The sequence below is a fragment of the Gossypium hirsutum genome, chromosome A05 (genome assembly GCF_007990345.1).
Source record: "Gossypium hirsutum isolate 1008001.06 chromosome A05, Gossypium_hirsutum_v2.1, whole genome shotgun sequence".
NCBI classification, from domain to species: Eukaryota; Viridiplantae; Streptophyta; class Magnoliopsida; order Malvales; family Malvaceae; genus Gossypium; species Gossypium hirsutum.
In genome coordinates this window covers 108454735-108469415 of record NC_053428.1, presented here as the reverse complement: position 1 = coordinate 108469415, position 14681 = coordinate 108454735, and positions in this window count along the sequence as shown.

Sequence of the window (14681 nt, the reverse complement as noted above, 5' to 3'; positions counted from 1 at the left end):
TGTGGCAACCCTCATTTCTTCCCGAACGAATACAATATCTCATTGAAATCTCCGCAGACCAACCAAGATAATCTTTGATCTCGCCCCAAAGGTTTTAGAAGATTCCAGAACTCTTTTTTAAAGTACACATCAGGGGAACTGTAAAATCTAGTCAGCCACCAGTTCATACTATTTTCATCGTCCTAAATCTCCACATATATATCATTTTTCAAAAAACTTCTAAGAGCTATTGTGCTCCCTGTATTCCATCCAAGGCTAAGACCTCCTCTTGTACTATCAGCCGACACATCAATACCATTATGGAAGCCACATCTCCTACACACTTTTTCAGCGTATGCTGAAGTCTTTTCATAGCCAGTGAACTCCCCAATCAACGAACATTCCAACACATGATATTCATTGCTTAAGTATGCTTAAAAACTTGATATTTGATTAAAATTGTATGTGAAGATTTGAACTTTCTTTACTAGTGGAAGTGAATTAATCAAACTACATTGTACTCTTGTAGTTAAAAAACCTCTTTTAAATAGTTTTATTTTTTTTGTTTTCTATGCACGCGTGCATGCGGTTAGCTGCACACAAAAAATAAACAAATTCGCACGTTGAACAAAAGAGCTCAATCTTGTTAACATAATATGAAAAAAATACATATCCAAATTAAACATATAATTTATAATTTCATATGTAACCATTCAATGTTAACAATCATTGTCTCATGTTTATTTCATTTATACTTTCTTATGAATTCTTCATTAGATTGAAGTTCTATATGACAATTTATTGATAGGTCATTCAAACTTTGCACTATCATATTTGGTTTCTACAATCGAAACAATCATAAACATCAATACAATCTCAATATAATTAATACATTATGATGTCCTCAATTCAATATCTATTACTTAATTTCACCAAATCGAGTAGCTCAACTTGTTTTGTAGCATCACAAGCCCTCAGGGCTCCTATTATATGATTTATATGATTTTTCACAAGCTATGATTCACCACACTTGTATTCATTTCAATTACTCAAGTCAATCATAAGTTTTTATTTTCATTAGTCATCTAATATATATTCAATCACATAGTACACAATTTGAGGCCCCTATTAACTAAAAGCGGGCTTAAGACAAATACATGAACTTAAGCCCCTAACACTCTATGGTAAGCACCAAAGTGTTGATTAGGCATATATGCATTGATCCCTCTAACACTCCATAATAGTAGTCACACCAAAGTGCCAGTATGCTCCTACTAAAGATATACATGAATCCTATGGCATACCAACTATACTCGATTATATCCAAGATGTTTAATAAGGTATGCCATACTCGGTTTTCTTTAAGCCCAAAAATTAAAAATAATTGGAGGTTAAATTGAAAGAACCCATAAGTTGGCAGCTTCTACTAAAAAATCAAGAAAACTTAGTTGCTAATTTGGACATAGTTGAGTTCCAATTCTGGTTCGGTTGGATGAGCATATATCGTTCTTTAGTGGGAGAAAATATGATTACCAATGGATGGATTTTATAAGGTTGATAACTGTGAATGGCTATAAATAATTGAGAAGTGAATTCCAGGGGTGAATTCTTCTCAATTTTGTTTTATTTTCTTCTCTTCTTCATCTTCTTATTTGGTTGCTCCGAAGAAGAGATAATTAAGAAAAGCTCTACATGAAGTGATGATCATGAGGTTTGAGTCAGAAAAATAGAAAATCCAATGAGCTAGTAAGGTTTTAAGTCATCGGTGTTTGTAAATTTAAGAAATGAAGTTAAGAATTTTTAGAACCTTTGAGGGGTTCTGCATGTTTCTAGAGACTAAGGTTTTAAGTTGGAATGCTAAGTTTAATTTATGACTTTGGTTGTCATGTTTAAATTCAAGGAGAATGGAAACTTTTGCATTCGAAAAAGCTAAATTAATGATGCAAAGAAGCATCAAATGAGTTTCTATACTCCATTCCTAGAATGTTGCATGTTTGGCATGAACCTGTGTTGAGTTCAAAGAGAGTTCTGTGATGCATGATCTCTACTGATTGAGAATGCAATGCATGTATAAGATTGTATAGGTATATGAGTATCCACTATGATTCCATGCCTATATGTAGCATACTCCATGATAATATTTTATGAAATGCATGTATTCTATGTTTATAACAGTGGAGTACGGAGGGAAAGTTATTGACGGATTAGATGAAGTTAGGATTTGGTGATGTGGAGGATTGGGCAGATGGTTTTGGGAAATGGAATTTTCTTTTACCGCAATCCAGAATTTGCTTGGTGCAAACTATGATGTGGGAAGCTCCGGGCCTTGTAGAGGTGACATTATGGTATTCGAGCATCAATTTTAGAAGTAAGGTAGAATGGATGGGCTATAAAGGGGTATAATGTATAAGTCCATAGCTCGATTATGACAACATAGAGAGTCCATAGGACATTAAACATGAGGTATGGTGTGTAAGACCATAACTCGACTATGACAACATTAAGAGTCCACCATGACATTAAACATGGGGTATAATGTGTAAGACCCTAGCTTCGTTATGGCAACATAGTGAGTCTACCAGTACATTAAAAATGGGGTATGATGTGTAAGACCATAGCTCGACTATGGTAACAAAGAAAGTATGCTAGATTATTAAACATAGGGTATGGTGTGTAAGAGCCTAGCTCGGCTATGACAAAATAGAGATCCTGCCAGGACATTAAACATAGGGTTTGATGTGTAAGACCATAGCTCGACTATGGCAACATAGAGAGTCCACCGGGACATTAAACATGGGGTATAATGTGTAAAACCCTAGCTCAAATACAACAACATAGAAAGTCTATTGGGACAATAAAAACGGGGTAGTCCGTTGGGACTATAAACAAGGGTAGTCTGCCAAGACACTAAACATAGGATAAACCACCAAGATAGTAAAAAATGGAGTAGTTTGCCAGGACGGTAATCATGGAAAATCACGCAAATAAGGTAGAAGAAAAACGCAAGTGTTGGAAACGATAGATAGCCAATGGGTTGAGGAATCCGTCGAAAAAGACAAAGGTAATAAAAATGGGAAAAGTCTGCTAAAACAGTAGACATGGAAGTCGATAGGGCATATGGTGGTAACCAACATGTAACAACTCAATTTTAGTGGTGTCGGAAACAGTAGTTTCGAGACCACGACTTCGACAAGTGAGTAATTATTTTAATATTTATTTAATGTTTATATGGTTAATTTAAGGTAGTATTAAATTTCTATTACAACATTTTGAGGATTAAATGGTTAATTAGGTAAAAAAGACTAAATTGTGAAAGGTGCAAAAGTTGGCTTCTAATAATTAAATGGATTGAATGGCTATTGAAATACAAATTAATGGGCTTAGATGGTATTTATACCATATGAAAGGTTAATGGACAGTTATGAGTTTATTTTTGTCATTTTGTAAACTAATAAACTAAGGGTAAACTAGTAATTAATAAACAAATCTTAAACTAAATTAAGCAAATAGTGTCATCTCCCTAAAATTCTTCTCTTTCACCAAAATTGAAGAAATAAAACACCATTTTTATGGCTTTAAGGTTCGGCTGACATAGAAGCATTGCATGGTAAGATTTTGTGACTCGTTTTTAGTGATTTTTATGTTTTCAAGCTCGTTTTAGCTTAATCCACCTAACTTAGGGCTTAATTTGCAAAGTTGTTAAAGGTTGAGGGATTTGCAATGAATGAATTTGATGTTAGTGGATAGATTATTAATTTTAATGCTTAAATGAACATGATTTGTTATGTGAATTTTAGTGAATTTAGGTTTAGGGATTAAATTGTTTAAATGGTAAATTCATGAATTTTGAGTGAAACGAGTAAAAATGTGGATTGATATAGTCAAGTAGCATGTTTTGGGTTAGAAAAATGGTGAATTTTCAAGTTATGGGCTTAAGGACTAAGTTGTATAAAAGTTAGAATATTAGGGATAATTTTGTAATTTTATATTAATATGAATTATAGATTGAATTGAAGTACTTAATTGAATGAATTTATCTATTTAAATCAAGATAAACAACAGTTGGACTTAAATCAAGGAAATGCAAAAGCTTTGGATTAATCTCTAACTCTACTTTTACGGCTATAGTTATCGAGGTAAGTTCGTATGAATTATAATCTTATTAATGATAGTTTGATTGATTATTTGTTATATTATATTGGTTACGAATTGACTTGAACATATAAATAAATTGACATTTTGAGTAATTGACGGATTAATAATCTCGTTTGAGCCTTAAGAATTCTTAGGATACAAATGACATGTTATTAGGGATTTCATGTTTCGGGTGTTGGTTTTGAATGTCCTACCGATGGCTGAGGTCGTGCATTTATTGCGAATTCTCCACAGCTTGTATGAGCAGCATCGTGTAGCAATCATTCCAACCCACAGCTCATGTGAGCACTATTGAAAGGAAAGGTTACGATTATATGGAAAGACACACTATATCTGAGCATTCCCGGGTATCCAATAAAATTCTAGATGGTTCAACAGGTAAGTAAAGATAATTGGCAAGGCATGTGTTCAAATGGATAATTTCCCATAAACTTATGAAAGTTAAATTTAGATGAATGCAAATTAATTGAAGGGAACTAAATGATTATGTGATGAATGTTATGTTCATGCAGATTCATTTGTGAAATGGTTGGCTTTCTATATGCATACATGACTTTTAGTGAGTTTGGTTATGCTTATAGGATTGTATTAAACTTATGAACATGGTAAAGATGTTATGCACATTTCATAAATTGAGCTTAAGAATGGTAAGTTATGTTTGAGTTTATACGAGCTTACTAAGCACTAGTTGCTTATGTAGTTATTTTTCTTTGTTTCATAGATTATCAGAAACTCGACCGGTTGGAAGCTTGTTAGAGTACTATCACACTATCCAGCAATCACCTCGGTAGTTTTTTAGTCATTTTGGCCAATGTTATAAATGGCATGTATAGGACTTTATATAATGGTAGTTTCAATGTGTTAATGATCAATTTGGTTTTAATATGCTTTTGGAGTATATATTTTATTTGGACTTTTAATGCGTTGGCAAGTTTATGACTTTTGGTTGTTTTTAAGTATTTTGTAATATATAATCCATTTGGTATGTTTATTATGAAAAGTGAAAGCTTATAATTAATGTCATTAGGTAGCTAAATTGATTGTGTTTTGTGGTTGAGATGTGACATTATAGCCTTGTTTTGATTAAAGTTGTTTTGGTATAAATGTGGTGCCTTTGAATGACATATTGGGTGAAATGGGTTGATTGAATTGGTATGTTTATATGAGTTTGAAAAGTGTTTAGGTCTATTGAATGTATACACAAATGGAGTGGATGATTAGGCAAGTTTTGGTCTTAAAATGACTTATTTTTAAGGTCAAATTATGGAGTACATGGCTTGGGATAAGGGTTGTCACACGGTCGTGTGACACACATCGGCTGTCACACGGCCTGGCAACACGGTCGTGTGTCACTTATTATTTTAGGTGTTAGTGTCACACGGTCTAAGGCACAGCTGTGTATGTCAAGTTAGTGAGTTACATGGTTTAGCATACGACCTATGACACAGCCGCGTGACACAAGTCAGAGAGTTATACGGCCTGGCACATGATCTGTGACACGACTGTGTAACCTAACTCAGTGAGTTACACGATTTGAGACATGGGCTGGGACACGATCGTGTGTCCCTTTGTTCAAGCACCACATGGTTTGGGCTATGTCACACGGCCGTGTGACCCCTGTTTTTAAAGTTTTCAACTTTTTCCCAATTTTTGTGATTTGTTTCAAATTAGTCTCGAATTGTTTCTAAATAGCTTTTAGGGCATTGAATGCTCGATTTTAGGCCCAAAGGTATATGTTTGCTAGGTTTATGATGAGTTTTATGTAATTATCATTAAATGACATTATTATTCTGATTGTACGGTAATACTCTGTAACCCTAATCTGAAGACGGAGACGGGTTAGGGCTATTACACAATAAGGATCAAATATGGGAATGATGTGATAGTAATGCCTTGTATATAGAAAAACGAAAGAGGATTTATCCGAGGATTGTAGATAAGGATTCTCTATTAAGAATCGCTAGAAAGTGCTCAAGGAAACCTTGTATGTTAATTGGAACCTATTGATAGAAAGAGGTACTATTAAGGGTTATTTGAGTGACAATTATGTTTGTCAAGACTATTCTTCTTTGAGGAGAATCTATTGCAAGTATACCCAACATAGAATTAGTTTCATAGGGAACCATCATATAAGGGAGATCGTAAACTCAAATGACCCATTAGGTAATAATATGTTGGATACTGTAGGCCAAAACGTCCACTGCAAATGGACAAGTTACACCTTAAAAGCAAGGTATCGCAAATAGGGCAGATTATGACAGAGTAATCTAAACAACATTTAAACCCGAGTGTAGGTTAGAAGTAGAAAAGAGAAAATAGGGTTAAGTTGGCTAATGTGGCATGGGTTTTTACTAGTGGCCTTGTGAATGGTGATAAATACGCTAGAACTATTATGAAGTAAGAGAATCAGTTAAAAGGTACTATGAAATAGGGGTTCTATCAAGGATAGAGCGTATAATCGGACGTACATTCAAGGATGACGATGTGGGTAACAACTTGCCAAGTTTAGAAACTATGGATTTACAAGTCAGGATAAAGTTAAACAGTTGTTCATAACTAGAAAGGTGTGGAAAAGGAAAATGGTAAAATGTGCAAAGTGATAAGTAAGAATCCATATGTATGACGAAACATCTAGAAATCACAAAACCAGCCAACTGGTCATAAGCTCAATCAGGGACTGAACATTTAGTAATCTTTTTTTCCAATAAAGAAATGCAAAAGTTGTATCAGAGTCTGCCACTCCAGATAAGGCATGAGTGGCTAAGTAATATAGGGAGTTAGCATATCTGTTTCCTTTTTAGTTAATACCTTAGCAAGAAGGGGGCTTAGTTATAAATAAATATCAGTAAAGAAACTCACTAAGTTCTTTTAGAACTTATGGGATTTTGGCCTATGTTTGTAAGACTCGTTGGGTGAATAAAGAAATTGATGAGGGGCCAAGCCAGACCTTGTAAAACCAAGGAACATTGTCAGTAAGATGTCATTCACATAAAAGGGGTACCTTCAAAGGCTTCACCTCAGGGTTAGATGTGTTGTAATTAAGTAATTTTCTTAGAAGTTGAAATTTTCAAGGTAGCCAAATTATGTTTGGTTTAAGGTTCTTGTTGTAAGAAATATATGTAATAAAGTAATAAAGTCTTTGGCGAATTTTTCTTATTAGAGTTTGTTGTTAGACCAAACCGGTTCAATTGTAACACCCCATACCCGAACTTAACAATTGGGGCGAGTAAGGGCATTATTGGTATTCATCTTTTCAATGTATACAAGTTACATAGAAATTACTAATTATATGAAATTTTCTTATCATTTGCAATTCATTATCATACTTTAACATATTAATCATATATTATGTCACATTTCTACTTACCTTTGCAATTAACTAATTCTCATGTCTTTACATTCAAAACATAATATGCAATCATTTATTCAAACATATTATCAATTAACATTTGTTTGTAACATGTATCTATCATCGTATTCATTATATTATAGCATGTACTCAATTTTATACAAGATCATAACATTGGAAAAATCAGTTAACAAAACGGTTATTATTGGTACAACGGAAGTTTAAAAATTTTCTTAAAATCGAGTTCTTTTGTGATGCTTATAGTGATAAACCTAAACCGAAATTATACTTGTGCTTTCTGAAAGGTGGACTCAAGTCGACCATGACTTTCAACCTAACGGCCTTCTTTGCTATCCTCATACCACGAATCATGTCGAGTGTAGGCTCGAACAACACTAACCAAAACACTAAACAAAAACCAGTAGCAAAATAGGTTCTCTCTATACATCGATAAAACTAGTAATTCCAAGAAAATAAAATTTATTCTTAGTAAATAAATTACCATTACTTTCTAGAAGAATAACAGTATATAATTAACTTATCAAGCTGATTTTTTGGTCAATCGATGCTCTCTATTTATAGAGGGAAGTATAAAAGTTCTAGTTGAACAAGTCTTTGATAAATAATATTATTGACTAAAAAATATGACTCTTACTAGAACTAGAGGAGTGAGGGCCAACAACCTTTTTAGTTTTACTAGAGTTGCCGCCCCTTGTGTTCACACAAGGCACAAGTTGGGTCTCTAATGTATTGGGTCCAATTATATGTGCTTCTTGGACTTTTGACCTAGCATTTATAACTCGGTTCGACTCAATATTTATTTTCTATTTCCCAAAATAAATATTATTTAATCAATTTATTTAAATAATTAAATTTAATTAATTAATTTTTGAATTAAATAATTTTCTCAACCCAATTTTAATTCCGTTAAAGTGTAACAACCTAATTTTCAGTGGTATCGAGAATAGAGATTTGAGATCACCAAATCCGATGGGTGAGTTAAAAATTTAATAAATTAATACCTATGGGTCAAATGCGAATATAAAAGCATTTTTGAATTAGTGAATTTGGTGATTTAAAAGAATTAATTAGGTAAATTGGGTCGAGAGTGAGGTATCGAGACCTCGACTTCATAAATCGAGCCATAAATATTTTTATAAATATTTATGGAGTGTTGGTGAGGTATTATTAAAATTTAGTCAGAAAATTTTGACGCTTGGGTGGTTAATTAAATAAAAAGGACTAAATTGAAAAGGGTGTAAAAGTTGCTAGAAGGATTAAATAGCTCAATTGTCAAATGAGGAAGGGCCTAAAGTGAAAATAATCCTAAAGGAGATATTTTTGGCGGCAATAGCTGAGAAAAATCAGGAAATGGATGAAATAAGGGAAAAATTGGAAAATTGCCAAAATTGGCTAAATTGGCTAAATAAAAATGGGACTAAATTGGAATATATAGCATTCTCTTCATTTCTCTTCATATTCATCAGCTGAAAAATAGCCATGGAGGAGGGTTCAAGCTGGTTTTCATACTCTAGCTTCATGTAAGTTTAATTCTTGCTTTCTCCTTGAAATTTTTGTGTTTTTTGTGAATTTTACAACTACGTCCACTTGTTGAATTCATTAGTTTTTGATTCTATGAAAGAAATTGAAAGTTGCTATGAATAAGTGCTGGAAGTATATGATGATTTGGCATGGAATTAGAGCTTTAAATTATTTATATGCTGATTTTATTGAAAGAATTGAATAGAAAGTGAATGTTTGGGACCTAATTGTAAAAGAGTTTGAAGTTAGAGCTCCATATGGAAATTCTGAATTTCAATAGTTATGAAATAACTTATAATGTCTAGAAAAAGTATTAATTGAGAAAATTATCTTAATTGAGGGGTTAATTGAGTAAGGACTGAATTGTATTAATTGTGAAATTTGGGGCAAAATGGAAATCAACATTTTGCACTAAAACTGTTTTAGACGGCAACAGTAGTCTAACTTTGAAAAATCACCAAAAATTATATAAATCGAATTAGAGGATGAATAAAATATGAAATTAAAGCTTATTGAGTCTAGTTTCTTATAAAAGAAATTATGTAAGCAATGGAATTATAAATCATGAGATACAATAACTTTTGTGAGACAAGGTTAGAATGATTTCGAGTTCCCCTGTTCTGAATTTGGAAAATAATAAAAAAATTGGATAAAAATAATTAGGGGCTTAAATTTATATGTTTAGAATCCTGAATGAGTCTATTTTCAAGAGAAATAAACGAGGACATCATTCGAATCCTGTACAAGAAGATAATTAATTTTTAGTGAAGAAGGGTCGGAACAGTCAAACAGCAGAACAGGGGAGACTTTAATGAATAAATTGTATTAATTGGCCCAACCAAAAATTATGAAATTTTTATGGTAAGAAGGTATATGAGTCTAGTTTCATGGAAAATGCATATCTTAATTTGGAGTTCTATAGCTCAAGATAAAAATAATTTAGTGACTATGACACAGATGAATAGCTTGAATATTCACATAAGTAGATAGTGAAAATTATGGATAATGTTACCTACAAGTGTGTTGTTTATACTAAGGATGTGGAATGGAGAGGGGGAGGAGGAAAAATATGTATGAATATTCAGCTAGCATGGCTAATTTGTATGTTTTAGGCTCAAGGACTAAATTGAATAAAAGTAAAACTTTATGGGTAATTTTGTAAAAATGTCGAAAATGACTAAATTGAAGGGAATGAATTGTTTTATTATCTAAATTAATAAATTGAATGAAATTGTCAATTAAAGATTGGGTGAAATTTGGGAATATGGTAAAATACCAATATGCCCCTAAATCTTGGTATTTCTGCAATTTAGTTAGGTAGGTTCGTATATCCTGCATGAGCATGTAAATATGAAAATTTAAGTATTGTATCGTATTTTATATGATATTTTGAATTGAATATATGAAAAGAATGTTACATGAAACATGAAACATGAAAATGAATACTAAATAATATAAATTAATTGAAATTATTCTGAAAATCTCGGTTATGCCTCGTATCCTATCCCGGTCTCAGGTACGGGTATGGGGTATTACATTTAATGGTATCAGAGCTACGGTTTAGTCGGTTCTCGGATCAAATGTAGTATATGTGTAGTCTAAAAACGCATGTCATTAAAATATGTGATAGTGTGATATCTCTCGACTCTAATGAAATTTGTTTTACTTATAGAAAGAGATGTTTTATAACCAAGTTAATTCTGATAATGCTAAAAACGATACTCAAGTATACAAGTAGAAAGTTGATTATGATGAATCGGTAAAAAAAAAAAAGAGGCATGAATAAAAGTTTTATCATACATGCCGATGATGAATATTATGTTATATGTATTATTAAAAGTAAATTATATTACTATATGAAATATTGTGCTGATGACTAAATTACAAAATATATAAATGTGATATATGAAGTACATGATAAGGATTATTAGAGAATTATGAATGAATAGTGAATTTTGAAATATATTACATGTATTGAAGATACAGAAGATATAAGCATATAAATTATTGGTACAAGGATTAAATTGTAAAGCATGTAAAAATATTATGCGAAAGGTGTAAAAGTGATATGCATGTATGAAATAATTTGCCCAAGTAGACAAGATTAGAACTACTAGGATGTTAAGGGACTTCAACATGCTCTCTGAATATTAGCACGTCAGTGCTCTCTGATTAGCACATTTGTGCTCTCTGATATTTAGCACGCCAGTGCTCTCTGATTAGCACATTTGTGCTCTCTGATATTTAGCATGCCAGGAACAAACCTTTAAAATCTAGAAACAACACAAGTATGAAAGTGATTCCTTAACGGTGTAATTTCTCGAACCCAAATAAAACCTTGAAAATATGCCAATGAGACTCATATTCGATAGTTAGAAAAATTCACATTTGTTAAGGACCGCCTTGATTAGGAACAAAATGGGGACCTTGACCTGAGGTGCTTGAAAGATTTAAGGAATCAAAGCTATAAAGAACTTGACCCACTTAAACTTAGCAAACTACCCGAACCTTGGTATAAGAATATTGTTATCGCCACACTCTAAAATGGGATGAGAAGGGGAGTGATAAGACAAGGTTGAACGCCACAAAACTGTTAAGTTTTGGTAAGTTCAAAAAATTTCGATAAAGAACGAGAGAAAAAATCTCACAAAGTTGTTTGTATTCATAAAACGATTGTTTAACCTTTTACAATGGCATGAGAAAACTATTTATAGACCTAGAAGACTAAGGGCCATATTCATCCATTAATGAGTTCATGCATGACAAGTTAATTACATTGATGAATAAATTAGATTCATCGAACACTTGAATGGTCACATTCTTCCCTCCTTGACCGTGCATGAATCCTTAATGTTGAATGTTTCTCATGTGCATTGAATGCTCATCAAAAGCTCCTTCCATTCCCCTTAGTCGTGCATATATATAAAAGTGTCATGCATACTGTAACGCCCCTTACCCGAGACCGTCGCCGGAGTCGAGCACAAGGCACTACTAAACTTATTTGAGCACTTAACCAAATTCAGATAATTTATATCATACTTTTCAGACAAGCAGTCCAACTGCGTCATAGTTGCTAAAAAAAATCATATCTCGAGTTATAAAACTCGAAATCCAAATCCGTAAATTTTCCCGGAATTGAGACTCATATATCTACTAACCAATATTTTTATATAATTTTTGGTTGGTCCAATTAGTACAGTTTATTAGTTAAATTCTCCCCTGTTTCAGGGTTTGACTACTTTGACCCCTGTGGACTACAAACCAAATTTCTCCATGTACGGAATTCAAATAACCATGCCGTTTATTTCTCTTAAAAATAGACCCAATGAGGAATCCATACATATACAGTATGACTCATAATTACATTTTTGTAATTTTTAATGATTTTTACAAATTAGAACAAGGGAACTCGAAGTCATTCAGACTCTGTCTCACAACAATTTAAATATCTCATAACATAAAATCCAATTTCATGCATAGTTTCCTCTATATGAAACTAGGCTCATTAGCCTTTAATCTCATTTTTTTCTCAGCCCTTAACTCAATTTCCACAATTTATGGTGAATTTTAAAAGTCAAACTACTGCTACTTACCAAAAACTGTTTTAGTACAAATATTGTTAACTAGTTTATAACATCTTTACTTCAATTCATTCAAACTCTATACATGCCATATAAATCTTTAAACATAAAACAAAAACTACCGGAATTGATCTGAATAGTGTGCCTTGTTGTGTTGATCCGATCTACCAACTTCACTTTAATTCAATCTACAAAAGAAATTATCAAACACACACAAGTAAGCTTATTGAAGCTTAGCAAGCTCATAGGCATAATAACACAAATCTTATCAAATATTGTACACAATCATATATCTATTAGTTTAACTATTTCCTCCTCCAAATCACAATTTCATTAATAACTCATTTGAATAATTTCCATATGGCTACTCACAATTTAACTCCCTTAGGCCCATTTCTCATTTACTTCATTGTCAAATTAGGGAACAATAAGGGAATTGAGTGCTTCATTATCACATTGCCATAGTAAACTATGGACTTTCACATTGTTACGCATCACACACCGAAGCCATAGCCTTGCCATGGTCTTACACGGTTCACATATCATACCGAAGCCATATCCCAGACATGGTCTTATACGGAATCACATTATCACATTATACCGATGCCATAGCCCAGCTATGGTCTTATACGGAGTCACATTATCGCATATTTTCCGTCAATTCATCAGGGTCACAGAATGGAAACACTCAAATCCATTGTTCCTACTAATTTGTACTTTTAGTTACACATTATTTATTAGTTAATGCAAATTGATAGTATTCATCAACAATAAAATACTTTAACAATCATAAGATTTTCATAACAAAACATTGAACTTTGCCATATGACTTACCTGGGCTAATTTGCAAAAGTCATAGAAATTCAGGGACTATTCTTGAATTTTTTCCTTTCCACGATTCAGTTCGTTTTCTTGATCTATAATTATAAAATCATTCCTTCATTAGCATCCATTTCAATTCTATTCTATTTCACAATTTATGCCCTTAAATTTTTGAAATTACACAATTACCCTAAACTTTTCAATTTTTACAATTTAGTCCTTTTTATTTAATTGACTACCTAATCGTTAAAATTTTTCAACCAAACTTTAATACTAGCTAAATGAAACTTCATAAATATTTATAGCTTGATTTTCAAATTCGAGGTCTCGATATCTCGTTTTTGACCCGTTTGACCTAATAAATTCTTTTAATTCACTAATTTCACCATTTCACAAATTCTTCTAAATTCTTACTTGACTCATAAATATTAAATTACTATCTTGTTCAATCTTATTTGTCGGATTTAATGATATCAAATCACCATTTCCGACACCACTGAAAATTAGGCCGTTACAACTCTCCTCCCTTAGGAAATTTCGTCCTCGAAATTTCGTACCTGAAAATAAATGCGGATATTGTGATCTCATAGATTCTTCCTTTTCCCAAGTTGCCTCCTCCAATCCATGTCGATGCCATAACACTTACTAACAGTACTCATTTATTTCGTAGTTCTTTAACTTCCCGAGCTAATATTTTCACTGGTTCCTCCGAATAAGTCATATCTGATTGTAGCTCTATCTCAGTATGAGGAATCACATGTGAAGGGTCTGATCTATATCGTCTCAACATAGATACATGAAATACATTATGGATCTTCTCAAGTTCTGGAGGCAAGGCCAATCTATAAGCTACCGGACCGATCCTTTCAATGATTTCGTATGGTCCGATAAATCGTGGACTAAGCTTTCCTTTTCTACCAAACCGTAAAAATTTCTTCCACGGAGAAACTTTCAAGAACACACGATCACCCACATTGAACTCTATATCTCTTCTTTTCAAATCGCATACGACTTTTGACGATCGGAAGCAGCTTTCAAACTTTCTCGAATAATCTGAACTTTTTCTTCAGTTTACCGAATTAAATCCACTCCGACTAATTTCGATTCACTTAATTCTGACCAATACAACGGGGTTCTGCACTTCCTTCCATACAGAGCTTCAAACGGTGCCATTTTGATACTAGCTTGATAACTGTTATTATAAGCAAATTCAGCTAAAGGTAAGTACCTTTCCCAGCTTCCATTGAACTCGA